Source organism: Orycteropus afer, unplaced genomic scaffold (genome assembly GCF_000298275.1).
Source record: "Orycteropus afer afer isolate SDZICR_OR568_19922 unplaced genomic scaffold, OryAfe1.0 scaffold00234, whole genome shotgun sequence".
Classification (NCBI taxonomy): Eukaryota; Metazoa; Chordata; class Mammalia; order Tubulidentata; family Orycteropodidae; genus Orycteropus; species Orycteropus afer.
The window spans coordinates 697,437-705,353 of record NW_006921821.1 but is presented as its reverse complement, the minus strand read 5'-3'; positions in this window follow the sequence as shown (position 1 = coordinate 705,353).

The window sequence follows — 7,917 nt, the reverse complement described above, 5'->3', positions numbered from 1 at the left end:
GGATTATTTGCTCAGCATATAGATTGAATAAATATGGGGAAAGGATACAACCCTGACGCACTCCCTTCCTGATTTTAAACCATGCAGTGTCCCCTTGTTCCATTCAAACAACAGCCTCCTGGTCACGGTATAGGTTCCTCATGAGTACCATCAAGTGTTCGAGAATTTCCATTCTTCTCAGTGTTATCCATAATTTGTCATGATCCACACAATCAAATGCCTTTGCATAGTCAATAAAACACAAATAAACATCTTTCTGGTATTCTTTGCCTTGAGCCAAGATCCATCTGACAACAGCTATGATATCCTTTGCTCCACGTCCTCTTCTGAATCCAGCTTGCACCTCTGGAAGTTCTTTGTCAATATATTGCTGCAACTGTTTTTGAATTATCTTCAGTAAGATCTTACTTGCATGCGATATTAATATATCACATATATATACACTCCTATCTACCTACCAGACAGACCTTGGGTGCCCTGCCCTGCCACCCCAATTTTGTTTTTGTTTGTTAGTTTTAAAAATATTTTTTTCTTCTTCTTTTCTTCCTTTTTGTTTTTTTCTCTTTCCCTTCCCTAGTTCTTGGTTTCTTTTTTCTTTCTCTTTTCTCTTTTCCTGGTTCCATTTTTTCACTTTCTTTTCTTTTGGTTCTTCCCATCCCCTGTTTTACTTTTTGCAAATTTTTCATTTTTTCTTTATTATTCTTTTTCTCTTCCTCTTTTCTCCTATTCTCCCCTCCCTAGATAAGGGATTTAATTTTCTCTTCACCTTTCTTTTCATATAAATATATATACATACATGTTAAATTTTTTTTCAGTTTTTTTGCAATTGTTCCTGCTTATTTATGTGATTTGTGTTCTTTGTTCTCTTCATTTTGTTTATTTGGTTTTCTAAGTGAGTGAGAGACAGCAACTGAAACATACCTGCACCACCTGCAGTCCTACCCACTGTGTGAAGGGCATCACTTGCTTCTGCAACTCACCCTCAAATGATCTTCATAAACAGCTAACAGATATCTGCACACACACCCTCATTCTCTATCACAGCCACTAGGAGACAGGTGGTGAGTGCCTAAGTGCTGAAAACTAGCAAATAGAGGAACACTGTACCCTGCTCACTCACATATATCAAAACAAAATAAGAAAAAAACAAAATCTTGGCCAAATCACACCAGCATACAATCAACAATTAAATATAAATACAATGACATCACAAAGTCTCAGAGACAACTGACCATCCCAGTCCACACAAAGAAGCAAAATAAAGCAGTACAAGCAAGGGACCTGAGGAAGGAGGAGAATGGGAACTCCATGATAGGAACTCAAAAGTATTATATTTAGGTACCTTCAATGGATTGAGAGACAGATCAAGGAAAACACTGACAAAATTAAGGAAAACCCAGGCAAAACTTTACAACAATTTAGAAAATAATACTAGAACAAATTGACAAAATAAATGAAAATTTAGAAATGATACAAAAACAACAAATAGAAATCCAGAAGATTAATACTAAGATTTCAGAAATAGATAACACATTCAATGGGCAAAGGAGTATAATTGAATTAAGGGAGGACAGAATTAATGAGACTGAAGACAGATACTTCAATACTACTTTGTTAAGGGATCAACAGAAAAAAAGATCAAAAAGAAGAAGAAGAAAGCCTAAGGTTCACATGGGATACCATCAAGAGGGATAACTTACATGTAATTGGAATTCCAGAACAGGAAGAGACAAATAAAACCACATAGAAAAGTGTCAAAGGTTTGTTGGAAGAAATCTTCCCTAATATAATGAAAGATAAAAAGATTTCCATTAAAGAAGTTCAATAAACCCCAAACAGAATAGACTCCAAAAGAAAATCACTGAGACATATTATAATCAAATTCACCAAAACCAAAGACAAAGAAAGAATCCTGAAAGCAGCATGAGAAAAACAAAAATTACCAACAAGGGGCAATGGACAAGACTATAAGTTCTGATTTCTTGGCAGAAACCTTGCAGGTGAAAAGGCAATGGGAAGATATATATAAAACCCTGAAAGAAAACAATTGCAAACCAAGAATTATATACCCAGCAAAATAATCCCTGAAATATGACAGTGAAACTAAGCCATTTCCAGATAACCAGAAATTAAGGGAATCTGTTGAAACCAGACCAAACTTACAAGAGATGCTAAAGGAAGTCCTTTGGACAGAGAACCAACAAAAGCACACAACAACTGATGATTAACTCACATGTTGACATAACCCAGGATCCAATCCAGTTGTAGAAGTATCCAAAGTAAAATAAACAAACAAGACTATAAACAGGGAACCAGAGACGTCAATTGGTAAATGAGTACAGAGGCAAACCAAACTGAGAGAATAAATAGTGTAGGTACAGAATTTCCAAATGATGAGGAAGTCAAGACAACTGTGAGATAAAACAGACTTGTCTAAACTTGGGAAGATAATTATAATTCACAGGGTAAACACAAAGAAAAATAATAAACCTTCACATCAAAATAAAAAAATAAAAAGACAACCATGAACACTTAACAAATACTAAAATAATAGAAACAAAGGAAATGATAACATTATCCATAAATAAAATGAGCTCAGCACAGAAAATTATGCAGAACAAAGAAATCACCAACACCATGAAAAAATACATAAGAAAATTACAGTAATAAATTCATTCTTGTCAATAACACTGAATGTAAATGGATTAAATGCACCACTCAAGAGATGGAGAACTGCAGACTGGATGAGAAAACATAACCTATCAATATGCCGTCTACAAGAGATTCACCTTAGACACAAAGATAAAAACCAAAGGTTGGAAAAAAGATACATTAAGCAAATAGCAGTTAAGAAAGAGCAGGAGTGGCAATATTAATTTCTGACAAAATGGACTTTAAGACAAAAACCACTATAAGAGACAAGGACAGACATTATATAATGATTAAAGGATCAATTGAACAAGAGGATATAACCATAATAAATACCTATACACCCAATGAAAGAGCCCCAAAATACATAAATCAGACTTTAACAGAACTGAAAAGACAAATAGATGACTCCATTATTACAGTTAAAAATAAAAACAAGACAACTCACTGCTATCAAGTCAGATCTGACTCATAGCAACCCTTCCTTGGGTTTCTGAGGTGGTATCACTGAGGAAGTAGATTGCCCAATCTTCCTTATGAGGAGTAGCTGGTGGGTTTGAACCACCAACCTTCTGGTTAGCAGTCAAATGCCGTAGGCTCTATGCCACCAGAGCTCCTACTGTTACTGTAGGAGACCTTAACATATCACTTTCAATGAAAGATAGAGCAACTAAAAAGAAACTCAAGTAAGACATAGAAGAGCTGAACAATACAATGAACCAACTTGACCTAAGAAACATTTACAGAGCACTTCATCCAACAAGAGCACAATATACGTGCTTTTCCAGTACACATGAAATATTGTGCAGGATAGATCATATGTTAGGCCACAAAGCAAGCCTCAATAAATTTAAAAACATTGAAATATTGCAAAGCATCTTCTCAGATCACAGTGCTATGAAATTGGACATCAATAATAGGAAGATCAATAGAATAAGAGAAAACACATGGAAACTGAATAATACCCTCCTTAGAAACTACTGAGTAATAGAAGAAATGAAATTAGAAAATTCCTTGAATCAAACGAGAATGAAAACACAACACACCAAAATGTTTGGGACACAACAAAAGCAGTGATCAGAGGGCAATTTATAGCAATAAATGTACACATCAAAAAAGGAGACAAAATCAACACATTAACCCAAAATCTCCAACAATTAGAAAAAGAGGAGCAAAAAAGTCTACAGTCACCAGAAGAAAAGAAATAATAAAGATTCAAGCAGAAAGAAATGAAACAGAAAATTGAAAGACAATGGAAAAAATTAAAAAATCATTAGAAGCTGGTTCTTTAAAAAGATTAATAAAATTGAAAAACCACTGGCAAACTTAATAAAGGAAAAGAAGAAGGTGCAAATGACATGAATAACAAATGAAATGGGCAACGTAACAATAGAACCAACTGAAATAAAAAGGATAATATAAGGATACTACTAAAAACTGTATTCCAGCAAATTTGAAAACCTAGAGGAAATGGAAAGATTTCTAGAAACACATTACTTTCCTAAACTAAAACAGACTGAAGAAGAAAATTTGAACATACCCTTAACAAAAAAAGAGATTGAACAAGTCATACAAAAAATTACCACCAACAACAACAACAAAAGTCCTGGCAAGACAGTTCCACTGGAGAATTCTACCAAACATTCAGAGAAGAGCTGACACCAATCCTGCTAAAACTATTCCAGAACAAGAAAAGGATAGAATCCTTCCAAATACATTTAGCAAAGCAAGTATAACCTTAATACCAACACCAGGCAAAGACACCACTAAAAAGGCTACAGGCCAATATACCTCATGAGTATAGATGCAAAATCTTCAACAAAATCCTAGCCAATAGACTCCAACAGTATATTAAAAAAAATTATAATACATAAAGACCAAGTGGGGTTCATAGCAGGTGTGCAAATATGGTTCAACATTAGAAAAACAATCAACATAATCATCACATAAGTAAAATAAAGGAAAAGAACTGCATGATATCAATCAATGTAAAAAATGGCATTTGATAAAATCCAACATCCATTCCTGATAAAAACTCAGAAAAATAAGAATAGAAGAGAAATTCCTCAACATAATAAAGAACATATATACAAAACCAACAGCCAAATTATCCTCAATGGAGAGAGACTGGAACCATTCCCCTTGCAAATGGGAACCAGACATGAATGCCCTCCATCTCCTCTTCTATTTGACATTGTGTTGGAAGTCCTAGCCAGGACAATAAGGCAAGGAAGGAAAATCAAAGACATCCAGATTGGTAAGGAAGAAATAAAACTATCCCCACTTGCAGAAAATATTATCCCATACATAGAAAACCCAAGAGACCCAGCAAGAAAACTATTGGAACAAATTGAAAGATTTAGTATAGTGGCAGGATACAAGATCAACAACAAAAAAAAAAATTCAGTTAGATTCCTCCACACCAGCAAAGAGATCTCTTAAAAGGAAATAAGAAAATCGGATTCAAAATGGAGTCTCACCAGTGAGCAGCATGTTTCTGTTTTTGTTTTTGTTTTGTTTTTTTCCCTCTGACACCTAAGGACTTTGGAAACTAGGTACAACAGTTTGAATTAGGAACTTTGGTGCTCTTAACAGCTCAGTGAATCAGAGTGCACCAAACACAGAAGAGCAGAATTACAGGGAGATTATTTAGGAAAGAGCTACTGGCAGAGGAAAAATGGGCTCCTGAGAGAGCCCATTGGAAACTTTCCAGGGGCAGTCACTGTTTGCTGGACAAGGACAGCCACCTGAGATCCCTGAGCCAAGAAAGAAATCACCTTATAGCAGCTTACCAGCGACCACTACAATATTCCAGCAGGCAGCAGCAGAGACCTGCCTCCAGAAGCTGATTTTGTCGGTAATTTGGGTCATCTGGGTCCAGGCAGGCACGGGCACTACTGCTGAGACTCAGGCCGAGATCTCACTGTTGCAACAGAAAGGCTAGCTTCCTCCCCTCCCAGCAGATCACAGAGCAGGCTTGGGTCAGACAGGGAGACATCATGCTTTTCTTTGCCACGGACATCGGGACCACAGGTCACTAGCAGGTACTCCCCCAACTCCACACACCTGAAATTGCACACATCTTTAGTGCCACAGGTAGGAGGTATCACAGAAAAACTCCAGAGTCAGCCATTAGCAGTCTGGCAGGATTGCATCAGCACCATGGGCAGATGGGGCATGGAGAACAAAGAAATTGCAGCTGAGTAGGGTCCCACAAATTTTGCCTTAGAGCCATTCTTTGGTGCTGTGAGGCCGCGGAGGAGGGGGTCTTTGAGTGTTCCTGAAATTGGCGGAAATTTGTGACGCTCTAACAATAGAAATCTTTCCTGAGGTTGAGTCGCAGTATTGAAAATAAATACGTCATCAATAATAGCCTTCTCAAAGCCCTAGAAACTGACCCAAACAACACCAAGCTTTCCTTCTTCTGCTCCCACCTTCTCCACCAATAACTTTACTCATTCAATAGAAGAAACCATATTCAGCCAATTACCATAAAACCTCCTGCTTCGAACTCTAAACGCTCCTTACGAAAAACAGAAACACATATTCACACTACACACAGTGATTCCACAATTACAAAGAAAACAACACAGCAACCCAACACACCTGAATCAATAATAAAATAAAACACACCAGCTTCACCTTTTCAAATATTAAACCATAAAACCAAGACAAAACAATTCAACACATAACCAGCAGCTAGAGACAAACTAAAGAGACAGCACTCCACCAGATTCCAAGGGCTTAAGAAGAGGTTCTACTTTCCAGTAACCCCAAGAATTCTCTAGACCTGCACTACACAACTGAAAGGTCTTAGTTTACACCTTGCTTTTATTTATTTGTTTGTTTGTTTGTTTGTTTATCTCTTGTGGTTAACCCCATTCCTTGATTTTTTTTTTCCCTGTTTGTTAGTTTGTTTTCATTCTTCATTATTCTCCTTCTCTACCTTTTTTCTTAGTGACCTATCCCCAGATATTGCATATTTACTTGTTTTCTTCTTCTTTTCTCCACTTTTTCTTTTTTTTTTTTTGGTCACTGTTCTTGTGTGATTTCAGGATGTATTTTTTGTCCATGTACTTTTAGTTTTTTTTGATGGTTATTCAATTGTACTTTTTGCCTAACTGAGTGGGAGACAGAAACAGTCCCCATAAGATACAAGTACACCCACACCTCCTGCAAAGTCACTTACTGAGCAAGAGCAGCAATTCCTTCTCCACCAACGGGCCAATGATAAAAAACCACCAAGAAGAGCCTGAATCACCCTTGGCTGCTCATCACAATTAACAGAGATCTTAATACAAAACCACAATGCCTCAGAAACAACAGACCATCACAGTCCACACAAAGAAGCAAGATAAAGTGGTAGAAACAAGGGAACAAGTTACAGACCCAGAAACATCCCTGAGGAAGAAGCAGCATTGGAGCTCTTTGATAAGGAATTCAAAAGAATTATATTTAGGTATCTTCAAAGGATTGACAGACAGACCAAAGAAAACACAGAAAAAACCTTAGAAGAATTTTGGAAGAAAATACAAGAACAAAATGACAAAATAAATGAAAAATTAGAAATGATTCTAAATCTATGGATAGAAATCCAGAAAATTAATACTAAATTGTTAGAAATAGATAACACATTGGGAGGACAAAGGGGTAGAATTGATGCAATGGAAGACAGAATTAATGAGATTGAAGACAAATCCCTGAATACCTCTCTGGAAAGAGATCAGTCAGAAAAAAAATCTAAAGAATATGAAGAAAGCCTAAGGTTTATGTGGGATCCAATCAAAAGAAATAATCTATGTGTCATTGGAATTCCAGAACAGGAAGAGAAAAATAAAACCACTGAGAAAATCATCCAAGATTTGCTGGGGAGAACTTCCATGATATGATGAAAAAGCAGAACATATCCATTCAGGAAGTTGAATTAACCACAAACAAGATAGACCCCAAAAGAAAATCACTGAGACATATGATCATCAAACTCACCAAAACCAAGGAAAAAGACAGAATCCTGAGAGCAGCACAGGAAAAACTAAAAGTTACATACAGGGTCAGCTAGTAAGAATAAGTTCTGATTTCTCAGCAGAGACCATGCAAGTGAGAAGACAATGATGGTATGGTATATATAAAACCCCGAAAGAGAAAAAATTTTGAACCAAGAATTATATACCCAGCAAAATTGTCCCTCAAATATGATGGTGAAATTAGGAGATTTCCATATAAGCAGAGACTAAGGGAATTTGTTAAAACCAGACCAACCTTACAAGA